The 17444-nt window shown below is 39.1% G+C and overlaps 1 pseudogene; it reads right to left on the reverse strand.

The window, feature by feature from the left end:
* Positions 1 to 17038: 17038 nt before the first annotated feature.
* On the reverse strand, positions 17039 to 17444 carry LOC150048492 (protein mago nashi homolog pseudogene; annotated as a pseudogene).

A 17444-nucleotide genomic window follows, 5' to 3' on the forward strand; every position in this document is an offset into this window, starting at 1 on the left:
CTTTCTATCCCTTGAGCCACAGTATCAGTTTTGGCTTTTTGAGTAGTTTATTAGAGATGTGACTCTCATGGAGTCTCCTGCCTGGGCTGGATTCCGACTGTGATCCTCAGTTCTCAGCCTCCTGAGTGTCTAGGGCTACAGCTGTGACCAGCTTGAATCCACTAATCTTGTGTCTTAGAAACTTCCTTGCTTATCTTATTCTTCCAGCAGCTTTTTCATATAGGTTACACTGAATTCTCTACAAGAGACAACCAAGTTATGCTTTGCCTCACTTCTAGTTCCAAAATATGGCCTGAGACCCATGAACCTAAGAAATGAATTCTAGCATATGTGACTTTTTCAAATAACAAAGCCATTTGCTCTGTAATATCTTTTCTGTAGCCAATACAAAGACCTAGATGGTACTTTGGCATGACAGTTCTTCTGTACCTTAGGCAGATCCCTATGAAACGCAGAACACACACTGATTTGTCATCAAAAAGCAAATCACAAAGTCCTTCACTGGTGGTTCACATCTGTAAGCTTAGCTACTTTGGAAGCTGAGATATGAGGATAGTGGTTTGAAACCAGGCACAAAAAACACATCCTAGAGACCCTTATTTCCTACTAACCACCAAAACAAACATAACGCCTAAGCCTAAAGTCAGAAATGGAGTTCTTGTTCAAGTGGTAGAGTGTCAGCCTTGAGCATAAAAGTTCATGGACAGGGCCCACACGTTGAGTTCAAGGCCACCAAGACTCACAAATCCTCTAAAAAATCAAATTATAATTAGAATATTTTCCTAATTTCTAAAGCAACTCCTAGGAACTCAAGGACAGGGTACTATTTGAAGAGAGAGACAGAAACAGACAGAGGGACAGGAGGAGAGACAGAGAAGAAATAGAGCACTGCTCATAAACGTATTCTTCACATGAGGGAAAACATATAAAATTGAACTCAATGACAAAAATCATCCTTAGAGAAAAAATCTCTTAAAAGGTTTGAATTCTAAGTAGAAATGAAGGAAATCAGAACTCACAATAACAAAAATGTGGTTTGATTTTTATGATTTCAGCCAGTGCTTTAATCTGGATATTTGAAAACCCAGCAGATATTTTTTACAAGCAGCTTAATTCACTTAGTAAATTGTCTAGACATTGGGCCAGCAGTGCTAGCTTTGGGGTGTTAACAATGTGTCACAAATGTACAATTCACATTTGATTTTGAAGACAGTATGAAAAGAAAGAATGCTACATATAACAGTGGTGACATTTTATGCATATTGAGCTAAATGTTGTACTGTTAAAATAAATTTTACATATTTCTCTTTTTTAGTGGGGACTCTAGGACATTTAAAATTGCAACTGTGATTTGTTTCTGTGGCTCACAGTTCCATTTCTATTAGCCAGTTCTAGTTTGGAACCCATTTAGTTTATTGGGACCCACGCGGATTTATTTTCTCAGATTCATTCTCATCATGTATTTGGACACTTCTGACTTTCATTTCAGAAATGAAACTTTTATTTTGTCAGTTGTGGAGGTTAAACTCAGGGTCCGGGTGCTGTCCATGAGCCTTTTCATGCTCAAGGCTAGTACCATTTTGAGCCACAGCACTGCTTTCAGCTTTTAAATGATTAATTGGAGATAAGAGTCTCACAGGGACTTTAATCCTTTGAACCAGGATTCTCAGATCCCAGCCTCATAAGTAGCTAGGATTACAGGCATGAGCCACTGGTGCCTGACACGAATCATTTTGTAAATTATCTTTAAACACTTACATAAAGAGATTTCAAGTTTATAAGTACAATGCATCTAGACTTGCCTGTCACTGGCATTTTTGCCTCGACCTCCCCTCTACTTGTCTTCTCTTATACATGCTTTAGGAAAAAGAAGAACTTGGGGACTTTGAGGAAAAAAATACTCTGTCTCCCATCCCAGTTGATATTATTACTATTTAAAAGAAAATTTAGGGTGGAATAAGAAATAGACTGTGAAATTTGGATGAGAGGGTCAGTTCCAATCATTATCTACCAATCCCACTGTAGGGAATTAGACCCCAGCTTAGAATGATGGGGCTAGAGCAGGAAATACTCATGAAGGGAGAGAGATAACTTCAAGAGGAGCAAGATTTTTAGCTAGCTTTTTTTTACTCACAACAAGATAGCTTATCTTCAAGATAATTCACTTTTGTGCAATGAAATGAACAGAAAATGCTATCTTGGTGAGTTCAGGAGAGACATATTGAAAAGATGTAAAACTAGGTTTATTGCTGGAAGCTAAAAGAAGAAAAAAAATAGGGTGGGAGGAGTGGGACCAGAGAGGAAAAATAAAGAGTGAGAAAAGGAGCACAAGAATATACCCTAGAAGATGTTATTAATAAGAATCTATGTTAGGCCGAGTGTCCGTGGATTATACTGTAATCCTAACTATTCATGAAGGCTGAGGTTGAAGGACTGCAGTTCTAAGCGAGCCCAGCCAGAAAAGCACTGGACACTCCATCTCCTAATGATTGCAAAAACCCACTGGAGATGTGGTGCAAGTGTTAGAGCAACAGCAAAGGAAGCTAAGTGAGAACACGAGGACCTCAGTTTTAATTCTGGTACAAGCAAAAAAAAAAAACTTTAAAAGGGAATATTATAGCTTTTCCTCTTCCAAGGGAAGGATTTTTATTTTGGATAGTTGGTAGATAAATGAACAATCAGAAAAATCTTACAATATTTTGAATAGTTTGGAATTTGTTGATTTTTGTACTGAATAGAGAAATCATAAAAGGGTAACTGCTTTTATTCTCCATTTTTTCCTTTCTCTTTTTCTTTTTTCTTCTTTCTCTTTTTCTTCATCTTGTTTTTTTTCCTTTATTGCCCATCCTGGGCTTGAACTCTTGGTCTAGGTGCTTTCCCTGAGCGTCTTAGGCTCAAGGTCAGCACTTCACTGCTACTCCTGAGTAACTAGGATTACAGGTGTGAGCCACTGGCACCCAACTGGTAACTGCTTTATTTTTATTCGAAATTACAGTGCTAAGCTTATAAGTTATTAAGATATGCTATCATGTCCCGAAATTTGGGATTTTCCGTTTTCTGTAGTTATTATTTATGCAAAAATATACCCTTTGGGATTTTATTTTTAACTTTGTGTTCCTAAGAAATTACTATCCTATTATTTTTGCCAGTTCTGGGCCTTGAACTCAGGGCCTGAACACTGTCCTTGGGCTTTCTTAAGGCCAGAGTTCTACCACTTGAGCCGCAGCACCACTTCCAGTTTTTTTCTATGTATGTGGTACCAAGGAATCGAACCTCCGTATTCATTCATGCTTGGCAAGCACTCTAAAACTAGGCCAACCTCCCAGCCTCCCTATTTTTGTAAGCCAGTTTAGAAACTTTGAGTGTATCTTGGATACGTTTGAATGAATATATTTTTTCTTATATACTATTAAATAGTTACTCATTTAAAAATGCAAATACTGGGAACAAAAAAAGAATTAATGTATTTGTATATTTTGTATATTTCTTGTGTAGTTACTTTTTAGTGTCTGAACCAGTCATAGTTTTTTTTTCTGGCTAATATCCAAACATTATTAATTTATAATAGAAGTCAAGTCTCCTTTCAGTACAAACCCAGCTCTTGATTCTCTCCTGTGATGAATGTAGCAGTTTATCACTGTCAGGAGCATTTCTCGTGAAGCTTGAGCATTGATATTAGGAATTATAATTAATAAATGAAACATGAACACTTACTTTCTGCCTTCATACATGATCAACTTGACAGACTCTGAAATAGCCATTGAGGCAGAAGTAATTTGATATTCATTTTATTGCCTTTTAAGCTTGACTATGATCATGGTATTTCTCTAGTACTTCTTTCACTTTTTCATTTAGAATAGAAGCCCAGATGAAATTCTGTTTAGCTTCATCTACTTCATGTGACTTTAACTTTGAATTAGTAGTAGCACAGTTGTGGTTGTCACTATTTTTGCAACTTAACTTCAGTTTAACATCATATCCAGATCTAAAGATGTAAGAGTAAGATTATTATACCACTACATCGTGAGAACAGAGCTTTGAGTTTCTCTTTGGGGACTTTCTTTCTGAGCACTAGAGCGTGAGTGTTCTGCCAATATGAAGACCAAGTCAGAGACTCTTAACTCTCAGAAATAGCTTTCCACCAAAGCCAAATGAGACTTGGTAGGCCTGTCCTTATCTGTATACCTGATTGACGTTGAGGTATACTCTACTCCAATAATCTACAGTGATTTACCATTTGGGGATAGGGTTAAAATTTTACATTCTAATTCAGTAGATATAGAATAGAACTTGAGATGACAATGATCATGATTTCGATGATGATGATGATGATGATGATGATGATGGTGATGATGACAGCAATAATGACGAAGATCCACTCTGAGCTAAGTTCTACACTATGTCCCAGAATTTCCTGGTGGAAATATGCCCCCTCCCACTGGGCATAGTAGTAACTCATTTCATTCTTCTCCTTTGACTGGCTATCTTCACTTTCCTGTTTTTTACTTCTCTGTTTCTTTAGCAATATTTACTACTTCCTTGTGAATTCTTAACTCGGGTGGTTCTGGAGAAACCAAAACCAAGAATATACATGTAGCCATATTTCTCACTTGCTAGCTGTTTGGAGCATGGCTACATACAGTGGGCTCTTAAAGAATCTAGGTAAGGGGTCAGGAGTGTGGCCTAGTGGTGGAGGGCTTGACTAGTATACACAAAGCCCTGGATTTAATTCCTTGGTACCACATACACAGAACAAGAAAAACAGTAGTGCTGTGGCTCAAGTGGTAGAACACCAGCCTTGAGAAAGCTTAAAGACAGTGCTGAGGCTCTGAGTTCAAGCCCTAGGACTGGCAAAAAAATTAATAATAACCTAGGAGATTAAAGAGCTGGAAGGGAAAGGACAGAGACATCCAGGAAGGGGTAGAAAGGGAAAGTTGGTCATGACATACTAAACCCATTTGTTTTTCCTCATTATGAAATTATGGAGATGGCTTGTTATACGGTGAATTTCTAGTTAAGGAGAATATGAGGCAGCTATAGCTGTATAAATCGTGCATCTCCAGAAGTTCACAGAGGGACAGCCATTTTACTAGGAAAGATGGACATGGAGAAATAAGCCAGTGTCTATTTCTCACAGCTCACCATGGGGCGGGCTTGACCATTCGGGTTACAGGGAAGAGGCAGGTCAAATGTTAACATTAAGCCAAGGTCAGGAATAGGAACTGAGGAGCTAAAGTTGGTCAGAGTGTACTGTGTATATGTATGAAATCATCACAATGAAATCCTTCTCATATTAGCAAAAACTGAGAGCCGCCTAAGAGGGACATTGAGTTGACATACTGGCGGTGAAACTTCCCACACTTGTGGCCCAGCCCTGTGATAGAGAGGAAAATTCGAGAATAGGCTTGGCAGAAGGTTATCTAGGATCTCCCGGTAACTTGGCAGTCCATAAAATGTGACTGGAAATAAAGCTTTGGAATTCCTCTGCTCAAACTTTTCTCAGCCATTTCCTTATTACTCTAACTCAGCATGCTGCTCAACTTCTTTAAGCATTCAGTGTCCCCTCTATATAGTGGGGTTAATAATGGAAACCTCATAAGACTATAATAAAAAAGAAATGAAAAGCATATGAGTTGTTCTGTTACTATAACAAGAGTCCTCCTGGTAATGCAAATATTCCCAAGAAAGCTCAGAACGTAGTGGGTGTTGCTTTCACTTGACTCCAGGGCTAAGGACACACACACACACACACACACACACACACACACACACACACAATATCATTTCTGTGAAGTCATCAGAGCAGAGCTCACTGTGGTTGGTGATACATACCTGCAATGCCAGAACTTAGAAAGCTAAGGAAGGAGGATAATGGATCATGAATTTGAGGCTAGCTCGGGCATATGTATGTGTGTGCACAGATGCATGTGTAAGTATATGGGAGGGAGAGAGATCGAGAGAAAGGGGATCTATCTCAAAAAAAGAAAGGGGTAACAACTGGAATGATAATCTTCTGATCTAATAAATCAACCTCAGCTTCGTTAGCCAAACACACACACACACACACACACACACACACACACACACACAAATACACACATGCACACACACCAAGCCCCCTCGATTACTAATTTTAGCTATGCATGAAATCATTCCTGTAAATTTTTTTCTTGAATAAACACCTGTTCTGGGGGGGAACTTACAAGGGAAACTTTATTTGAAGCTGCTGCTTCCCCTTCTCATTAAAACTATCTCTACCCCTACTAAAATAGTTCCCATCAAGGGCACTTCCGGTTTCTTCAGTTCAGTTGCCTGCAACTCAGGCATGCCTCAGTCTTGCTAAGTCCTTGCTGTGAATCTGGGGACTGAGATTCTCTTGTTTTTGCCAGCCAGACTCCCAGGTCATTCATACTGGATGGTCTCACCTGCTGTGGCTTCTCTCCAGTCTCCTGACAAGTTGATGGTTGGTAATCTGGAGGAAAAAAAATTCTTTGCAAAGGCCAAGACCAGGTCATTTCTTGAAACAGTGCAAAGGAGAAATCAGTCATTGCCCTAAGCTGTTGAAGTCTGCTGATTCTTTCATCTTAACCTTTTGAAAGCTAAGCTACATCCTCACTTTAACAACGGTCTGCCCTGGGCTCCTTATCTCATGGGAGATGGTGAGCACTGATGAAAATCACAGGTGTGGCCAAATCTCCCCCGTGTCAGGCTGCTCGGAGATCGTTAGGCCCTGTTCCAGTAGCAGGTGGCACTTAGTCTTCATTTGAGAGAGTTTGATTCATGAACCATTTGGGGTGAGAACTGTCACTTTGCATTTTGATGCCTGTGAAGGCAGTTTTAAAATGAATCTTATAATAATGAGTGCCCACAGGTATCAGAGCCCAAATCGCTCCTTCCCTAGCATGCCTTGATGTTGTCTCAAAGTATATTTCACTGTGTCATATAATAGATGATCAAACATACACACTTTGCCTCACACAACCTGCAGTGTGTGTGTATGTGTGTGTGTGCAGAGAATTGGGAAGGTAGTTATAGAGAAGTTATGCTAAAGTCTAAATAAAGGCCTGGTTATTAGTAATTACACTTATTACTAATTTGTGGTGTGTCATATTTGTTAAATAACTGATAAATCTTGAGTGGATGGTTGCTTTCATTTGTATTAAACATGACATAGTTGTCTTCTCCCCTTCCTCTTCCAATTCAGAAAAATAAAGGATATTCAGTCCACATACTTGTGAAAACTCAAACACACTTTAGAATAGACAATAATCTTAACCCGAAGAGTGGAAAACAGAACTCTAAGTAAGTCCTGGTAATCAAGGAGCTCAACCATTCTCTACTTGGAGACATTGCCTGAGTTGTAGACTATGTACTTGATATTCAAATGCCAGGCAAAGTCACGAGTACAAATACTAACCATTCAGGATATTGCCTAGAGCTTTAACAATGTCATCAGAAAAAAAAATTCCATCTGACAACTATGAGATTTAACACCAGACCCACTACCTTCCATATATGAGTCTAGCAGGGTGGGCCCTGCATGCATGTTCTCCACACATCGCCCTTAATTCAAGGGTCATAGTTCTAGGGCCCCTAGAGAGTAAAAAGAATCAAAGGTCCAAGGGTGGGTGGCCCAGATTCTTATTTCAACTGAGGAACAGAAACCACAGCTGCAGCCCATCACAGAGATTGGCTACGGACAGGGAAGGGCACTGATAATGGTGTCAGATCTTCTAGAACCGTAATAATGGAACATCTTTCTGCTAACCAGGGATGGCCACGGTAGCCCTAATTGCTTTACTTGACATCAATATTTCAGTATTTGAACAGCAATCGTAAAACACACATGGCATAAAGTCTACCATCGTTAGCAGTTTTTATTTTTTAACTGTGTTTTGTTGTACAAAGGGGTCTCAGTTCAACCTGTCAACGTCTTCACCATTTTTAATGTGCAGTTAAGTCATGTTCTTAACCACATGGGCATTGCTGTTTAACCAACCTCCAGAACATTGTTTATTCTTTCAAACTGAATACTTACTGACAGCTTCTCATCTCCTGTCTCCCAGCAGCCTGCCTCCATGACAGCCTGATGTCTCTACGAATTTGACTAGTCCAGTTACCTCATACACATGGGACCAGAGAAAAGTGGCACTTTTGTGACAGGTTTATTCCACTTACCTCTATCTTCAAGGTTTTCCCATGAGTCAGGCTTCCCTTTTTAAAAATTAATTAATTAATGCATTTATATTGTTGGCCATGGGGCTTGAACTCTGGGCCTCGGTGTTGTCCCTGAGCTCTTTAGCTCAAGGCTACCACCTTACTCCCTGAGCTACAGTGCCACTTCCAGTTTTCTAGTGGTTAATTGGAGATAAGAGTCTCAAGGACTTTAGACCCTGGGCTGGGTTTGAACTGTGATCCTCAGATCTCAGCCTCCTGAGTAGCTGGATTACAAACCTGAGCCACCACGTCTGGCTTCCCTTTTTTATTTTTAGGCTAAATGATAATATGTTGTATAAATATATCGCATCTAATTTGTCCACTTGATTGATGGATGCTTAATAATAAGTTGATTCTACCTTTAGGCTCTTGTGCACACAGCTATATAACTGGTATTCTTCATTATAGTAATAAATACAACTATATAAAACTGGTATTCTTCATTATAGTATTAAAGTAATAGAATAAACTAGTCTTTGAGTTCAGTAGTTTGCATATTCTTGTTTTTTAAATTGTTGTTTTTTTGTTTGTTTAGTTTGTGCATTATCTGAAGCACAATGAGTTGTTCTAATTCAAGGTGTCTTTAGAGCTCATAATACTTATTAATACAGTGGAGAGATTTGGGACTATATGAGCCTGGAGCAGAAATTAGCTGGTATATAAAATTAGCTAATATAGCCGGGAGTTTGGCCTAGTGGTAGAATGCTTGCCTAGCATGCACGAAGACCCAGGTTCGATTCCTCGGTACCACATACATAGGAAAAAAAAAAGCCAGAAGTGGTGCTGAGGCTCAAGTGGTAGAGCTCTAGCCTTGAGAAAGTCCAAGGACAGTGCTCAGGCCCTGAGCTCAAGCCCAGGACTAGCAAAAAAAAATTAACTGGTATATAAAATTAGCTGTAGTATATACAGATCTAAATTTTAATCATGGTGTCCTTAGTACAGCTTCCACCATTCAAACTGTCCCATACAAATCAACATGTCACAAAAGTCCCACCTTGATTAATATAATAATTAGGGCTGAGACATACTACTTAAAATATGCCAGATACATTTTTTTGGACTGGTAACATTTTGGTTGATTTTACTTTTAACAACTTAAAGATCTTAAGTGGCCATTTCTTGGCAATACTCATTTTATAACATTCAGTAAATGTTCCTCCAAGAACTGCCACTACCCATACAGCTGTTTTACACAGGGAAACTGAGTCAGTATCACCACTGCTTATAATCAGGGATGGCACTAAAGTCTGGTCAGTGTTAAGGAAGCCTAGATTAAACTCTAAGCAAGTAATTTTACTCCAGTATTGATGGTCTCAGCCACTATGCTATAGATACATGCATCGATAGACATGCATATATGGATGAAAGAGAGGAGAATTTGTTTTGTGATGATCAGCCATGAGGAAGATATATTCAAATTCCAAGAGTTAGGCTCAGTGTCTCATTCCTATATTCCCAGCTACTTATACAGAACAGAATCTTATACAGAAAAGCATTAAGGTTCAAGGCCAGGTTGGACAAAAATGTTAGTGAGACTCCATCTCAATTAACTGAAAATAGTGATATGTGCTGTGGGTTCCCTGTGTGAAAGCAAGGGTAGAAGGATTATAGTCTAGGCTAGTTCGAAGAAAAAAAACTCAACTTGCTACCTGAAAATAATTAAAGTACAAAGGATTCTGGGGACATGGCTCAAGTAATAGAGCACCCGTGTAACTAGCATAAGACCCTGACTTCAAACCGCAGTACCAAAGAAAAAAAGGGCTTCAGGATGATATGGTTAGAAAATGATGCAGCAATATCTGATAGAAAATATTCTGCTCTTGTAACTGATCACAGGTTTGAAACTCAGCTCTTGCGGTGACTGGCTGGTGATACAGATCAAGGTTTACTTATCTTCATAACTCCAGTTTGTTAATCTGATCTTATGTGATCTATGGGACTTACTTGTAAAAAGTTAAAGAAATCACATCTATAACACACTTGGCTCATGGCAGACACTCAATAAATGTCACTGCTCCTTGATTCTTATTAGGCAAGAGGAGATTGTGATCACCACAAACAGGAATGTGTTTCATAAAGGCATTTAGTGAATAAACACATGCATTGCCAATTTATTTTTTTGGGGTAGGAAAGTTAAAAGAGGGCAATGAATACTGGAATAAAATGGTATTTAATTTCTCTCCCATGTAATTCTACATGGACTAACCACTATATCAGATAGATCTGTATAATTACCAGAAGCCAAGTAGCTAATTCTTAACAGCTTTTTAATAAATATTAACCTTCACAAAAGGAACCAATTATGACATCAAAGTGGGTTTAACATGTCAGTTCTATATACACATAAAGTACTAATGTATTTGGGAAAGAATTGAATTGACTTCTTCTGTTGCAGTGTGTCAGAATCTATTCATACATACGGGAGACATGTTATGCTGGAAACCACATGCTTGATTTTGCGAAAATAGACCCTATATTTCTTTCAAGTAGAGAGGGAGAAGTCATACCCCTAGTATGCTTTCTTTTCAGATAGAATCCTGAGAATTTTCTGGAGCTATCTCAAACCATGGTCCTCATGACTTTGCTCTAAAGGCCAGGATGACAGACACTATGGAACATTTACCCTTGTATCCTCTTCTTTTGTTCTCGAATCACACACCAATGAAATTGTTCCCACTCAATCCAGGAGAGGCTCTCTCTTTTGACCCCCCCCCACCCTCACCGAGGCCATCACTGTAGAATTATGGTGTTGCAACCACATCCTCGTTTGATTTTATGTTGTTAAAATGAGGTAGTGACAACTCTACTAACAGAAAATACTTAAGTTGAATATTTTATTGGTGTAACCGGACTCACAGAGAAGACTACGTGTGATTTGCTAAATGTAGCTGAGTTGGTTTAAGAATGAGCCTCCTGAGTGTTACTGATTGAACAGCCGCTGCTCTTAGGCCCATGTGGTTCAGTGAGAAGCATCTCACTGCCCCTGCACTCTTTGCTTTGATGATATACGTTGTGAACCATCAAGAGTACCAATGAGAGGGTTTCTCAGTCCCAAATCACCTGCTTTCCGAGTGATGGCAAAAGCCAGGCACTGGTGGCTCTCACCTGTAATCCTAGCCACCTAAATCTGACATCTGAGATTTGGGATTCGAAGAACAGCCACGGCAAAAAACGTCCAAGAGACTCTGATCGATCAACTGCTCAGAAAAAGCTCGAAGTAGTGCTGTGGTTCAACTGGTAGAGCACTAGCCTGGTACAAAAGAAGTTCAGGGGCATCACTCAGACCCAGAGTTTCAAGCCCTCAGGATGGGGGTGGGAAGGCAGAGAGAAGTTACTTCATAGAGACCTGTGTCCTTTCTTGGTAATGTCTGTCTTTAAGAGAAAAAAAAACCAACTGTAACCCCTCAATTTGTTTTCTGTGTGTGATTACCAAATGAAGTCACATTTCAAATAAATGGCAAGTTCAGACAAGCTTAGAAGGGTTTGGAACTGTCTGTAAGATGGATCCTATTTTCCTGCTTATGCCCCAAATATCTTGTCATAACTCCACATGACTGGAGGCTCAGCTCACAAACTGACAACAAAGAACCAAACAAGACCAAAAAAGAATCCATAATAACTTTAATAACTTGAGACACAGGAATGCAGTGTGGATGTCTTCCTTTGTTGTTTTTTTATTTTTTATTGTATTTTATTGTCAGGATAACATATAGAGGGGTTACAGTTACATTCGTCAGGTAGTAGGTACATTATGTCTTGAACATTGGTACCCCCTTCTCATGTTTTTGTCCCACATTCCTTCCCCTACTCCCTCCCAATCATTTTGTTTTCCCTGTTGTTTTTTTCTTGCTTGCCTGAGATGACAAAATAAATATTCAATCTCCAGTTGAGCTGCCTTGAGAAACTGTGCTTTTCTAAATAGAAAATTAACTGGGGGAAAAAGACATGTCATCCCTGGGAATGGATACGCCTAGGTTGCCAAGGTGTGGCTGCCAGGTCTCTTTTAAATGTGTTGGAGTAGTTTATGCTTTCTGATGTCTTATCTTGAACATGGAGCTCCCTCCTTGGGAGTGGCTGGTGTCTCCTGCCAGTGTCTGAATTAGCTCAAATTTCTTCCTTGAGGGAAACCGTTGTTGAACCCTGGTTACTGTAATGAAACACTACACATAAATTTAACAATGTAGCCACTGGGCATTTGCCATTTCTAACTTCTCAGGATCACCTCTTATATTCGGCACTATATACCATTAGGATATGTTCCTATTTCAGAGATTGAGCCCACCATATAAAAGGGTAATACTAATGGGTGGAACGGTGGATAGTGAATTGTGGTTTCAGGTGTGAATTCACACCTGAATTGCTCCACTGAGCCATGTCTCCCATTTCTGTGAAGCAGCTGCTATGAGATGCAATTCTGAGAAATATTCTCAAGTGTAATGTTTAAAAATAACCCAGATCTTCATGTCTTTTTTTTATTTCAAATTTTTACTGCCAGTACCATGGTTTCTGGGTCTCACACTCAGTTTGCTTGCTCAAGGCTGGTGTTTTACAACTTGAACCATGCCTCCAAGCCCAGATTTTGGTTGATTAATTGGAGATGGAGTCTTGCAGACTTTTCTCTCAACCTGGCTTTCAACTTTAGTCCTTCAGGTCTCAGCCTCCTGAGTAGCTTAGGTTATAAGCAAGAGACATCAGGGCCTGGCCCTCTTTGCAGGTCCAAATACTTCTATATGAGAAGAAGTGTACTGAAAAGAGTCCTGCATTCCTGAGAGTCTATTTCTTGGTTCTTGACACTTGGCAAGGATTTTAGTAGAAGAATTTTTCACAAATCTTTTGTGTGTGTGTGCCAATCTTGGGGCTGGAACTCAGGGCCTGAATGCTGTTCCTGAGCTTTTTTTTCCCAAGGCTGCTGCTCTGTCACTTGAGCCACAGTTACACTTCTGGTTTTCTGATAGTTAATTGGAGATAAGAGTCTCATAGACATTCTTGCTGAATCTAGGTTCCAACTGTGATCCTCAGATCTCAGCCTCTTGAGTAGCTAAGATTACAGGTGTAAGTCACTGGTGCCTGGTAACTTCTACTTGCTTTTTTGTTGTTGTTCAGAACAAAAAGCATTTAAGAAACAGAACAGGACCTTGGGAAAAAAATATTTACCTATGAGCAAAAAAGTAAAGATTATTCTTGAGAGCAGCAGAAATTCAGCCTTCAACTGAAGCCTGAGGGCAAGAAGATCTTTCTTAGATGCTGTTGCTGTTTATGCAACTCTCTCTAGCTGTGTCATGAACAGTTATTTGAGGGCAACTCTGATAGGACTGTTTTTCTAAGCAGAGAGGCAAAGCCCATGAGTGTGACTCAGATGATTAAATGTTGATCTTAAAGCCTCCTACTCCCACTGTTGTTTTAATTTAGACATCTAATCTTCTTGTACTGACCTGATGTGCCTTTCACTGACATAATTTTGTTTGAGTTCTGAATTCAATAATAAGGTGATGATTAAAAGCAACTTTAAAGAGCTCATTTAGAGAGCTGAGCTGAGGAGAGGACAGCTGTGTAAGTGAAGATGTAGGGTGTGGGGGGGGGGGGGGCGGGTGCCTCTGGTGCCATCTTACTTATAGACCATACTACATCTCTATCCTTTAATAGCACAGTGATCCAGTGGACTGAGTTAGTCAAGTAAGTCGGTGAATTTAAAATGCATTTAAATCTCAAAGTAAACAACTGAATTCTACCAAACCTTAAGAGAAGTATTAACATTAAGATCCTTAAATTGTTCCATGAAAAAGAAAGTAAAAGGAAGCTTCCAAATACATTCTACAAAGCTAATATCACTCTGATATCAAAACTGACTGTGGTTATCACAGCACATAAATAGAATCAAGGACAAAAATCACATGGTTATCTTAACTGATGCAGAAAAAGACGTGGACAAAATTCAATATCCTTTCATGACAAAACAAGAACAAAAACAGAAAAAGTAGTGATATAAGAATCATTCTTCTGTATAATAAAGGCTTTCATTTTCTTTTTTAGGTCAGTTGTGGGGGCTTGGACTCTGGGCCTGGGCACTATCCCTGAGCTATTCAGCTCAAGGCTACTGCCCTATCCCTTGAACCTCAGCTCCACTTCCAATTTTCTAGTGGTTAATTGGAGATAAGAGTCTCATGGTATTTAGTGCTTGGGCTGGCTTTGAACCACAATCCTCATATCTCAGCCTCCTGAATATCTAAGATTAAAGGCGTGCGCCACCTTGCCCAGCTAAAGGCTTTTTTTTTAAATGACAAATCTATGGCTAATAATATACTGAATGGGAAAAAAAATCTAAAAGAATTTTATCTAAAACCGGGGAATAATAAGGGTGTTCACCCTCTCCACTCTTACTCAGGTATAGAGTTTGAGGTCTAAGCCATAACAATAAGGCAAGAAAATGAAATAAAAAGGATAGAAACAGAAAAATAAGTCAACTCATCCGTATTTGCAGAAGTCATGATCCTATATTTAAAAGATCTTAAAAATTTCACCAGAAAACTCATAGATCTCATCATCAGTGTCATTAGAGTAGAAGGATACAATATCAGCATACAAAAATAATTACCATTCCTATATGCCAATAAGTAACAGGTTGAGAAAGAAATCAGAAAAAGAATCCCATTTTTAATAGCCTCAACAAACAAAAACAAATAAAGGCCAGGAGTTTGGCCTAGTGGTAGAGTGCTTGCCTAGCATGCAAAAAGACCCGGTTTCAATTCCCCAGTACCACATACATAGAAAAAGCCAGAAGAGGTGCTGTGGATCAAGCAGTAGAGCTCTAGGCTTGAGAAAGTCCAAGGATAGTGCTCAGGCCCTGAGCCCAAGCCCAGGACTTGCAAAAAAAAAAAAAACCAAAAAATAAAAATAAAAACTAGGAATCAACTAGGAAGTGAAAGACCTCTACAATGGGAACTATAAAAAAAAAAACCATAACGAAGGCACTGGGATGTGAAAGACGGCCACATTCATGGATCAGCAAAATCAATGTTGTGAAAATGGCCATCTTACCAAATGCCACTTACATATTCATTGCAATCTCCATCAAAATTCCAGTGACATTTTCACAGAACTAAAACAATCCTAAAATTCATAAGAAAGACAAAAGATCTGGAAGAGTCAATGAAATCCTTAGCAAGAAGAATAATACTGGAGATATCAGAATACTTAATTTCAAATTATATTACAAAAGCCATAGTAACTAGCACACACACACACACATACACACACACACCCTAGTTGTAGAGTGGCTGCCTAGCATGCATGAAGCCATCGGTTTGATTCCTCAGTACCACATATTCAGAAAAAGCTGGAAATGGTACTATGGCTCAAACCTCAGTAAGCAAATAAATAATCATACAAACAGCAAATACGTAAGGCAAACGAACTAAACAATGGTTCACAAAAGAAGTAGTCATGGTCAATCCATATGTGGAAAATTCTCAACATCTTTAGCTATCAGGAAAGTGCAAATTAAAATTGCACCAAGAGTCCATCTCACTGGGCATGGTAGCTCACGCCTATAATCCTAGCTACTCAGGAGACTGAGATCTGAGGATAGAGGTTCAAAGCCAGCCCAGGCACTAAAAACCATGAGACTCATTTCCAATTAACCTCTAGAAAAGGGGAAGCGGGGCTGTGGCTCCAGCAGTAGTACGGTAGCCTTGACCTGAAGAGCTCAGGGATAGTACCCAGGCCCAGAGTTTCAGCTCCACTATCAAAAAAAAAAGAAAGAAAGAAAAAAATTCCATCTCACCCCAGTCAGAATGTCCTTCATCAAACAAAGAAACAAACAAAACCAACTGTTGGTGGGGTCTGGGGCCTTTATTCAGTGTTGATAGGTATATAAATTACTACAGCCACTATGAACATCATTATGGGTTTCCTCAAAAAAATAAATAAATAAAAATAGACCTATCTCTAACATGATCCTGTAGCACTATTCCTGGAAAGATACCTGAAGCATATTATACAAAGTTAGTTTATGTGCATACAAACAGTGTATACAGTATAGACATACAGAATACACATATCTATATACACATAAAGAATCATATATTACAAAACATATAAAACATAGTCTGGATATATTAGAGATATCTGTATACCCATGTTTGATACACCGTTATTCACACTAGCCAAGATATGGCATTAGCCTCAAATGAATCAATCAAAATAAATGTGTTATAGCTATATAATGGAGCATTCCTGAGTCATTTAGAAGAATGAATCATGCCTTTTGTAGATAATAAGACAAGGATCACAGTTTTGCTCAAAGATGAAATCTAGGTTTTAAAACAAGAGACGATTTGGAAAGAGGAAAGGGACCAGTGGACATGAGAAGAAGGATTAAAAAAATTGAGAAGTGGGGCCGGGAGTTTGGCCTAGTGGTTAAAGTGCTTGCCTAGCATGCATGAAGACCCGGGTTCTTGATTCCTCAGTACCACATACATAGAAAAAAAGCCGGAAGTGGGGCTGAGGCTCAAGTGGTAGAGCTCTAGCCTTGAGAAGATCCAAGGACAGTGCTCAGGCCCTGAGCTCAAGCCCAGGACTGGCAAAAAAAAAAAAAAAAATTGAGAAGTTCAGTGACAGATGCACAGGGCTTATGTTTAGATACCCTGACCTGAGGTTCTTTTTTTAAAAAAAAATTTAATCATGTATTTATTAAAGACAAACATTTATACTCTATAAAAAATGCCCAATATACACAAAATTTCCTGATAATGGAAATTAAAAAGAACTACTCCCTCCTCCCAGCTCCTATCTACACACACCAGATCCACAACCAATATTCAGTCTAGATTGGTTTACTCTTAAAGTGTAACCCAGTAAGACTGAAGACCAAGCACTTCAGATCCTGAACAAGATAGTAAAATACCTGTAAGCCTTTTGGATCTTTGGATTGATTGACATCAATTAGAGAAACAAGTTTTGATGTTGTGAAAGAAATGTGTTCATCTCCAATGACGATTTCCAGCTCATGCCGGTCTACCTGGTCAGAGGGAGGCCACAAAGCACCCCCTCTTTGTCAGTTTCACTGTCATCAGTGCTTTTAGGAACATAAGCCTCTTTTCTGATCATGACATCAGTTTTGTAACTGCGTATCTCAATTTTCTGTCAGGCCAGAACTCAAACTCCTGGAATTCATGACTGAACGTGCCTTTGTGACCTACGTAGGAACGAGGATAAAAATCACTCTCCAT

The sequence above is a fragment of the Megascapheus bottae genome, chromosome 22 (genome assembly GCF_031878675.1).
Source record: "Megascapheus bottae isolate mThoBot1 chromosome 22, mThoBot2.hap1, whole genome shotgun sequence".
NCBI lineage: Eukaryota > Metazoa > Chordata > Mammalia > Rodentia > Geomyidae > Megascapheus > Megascapheus bottae.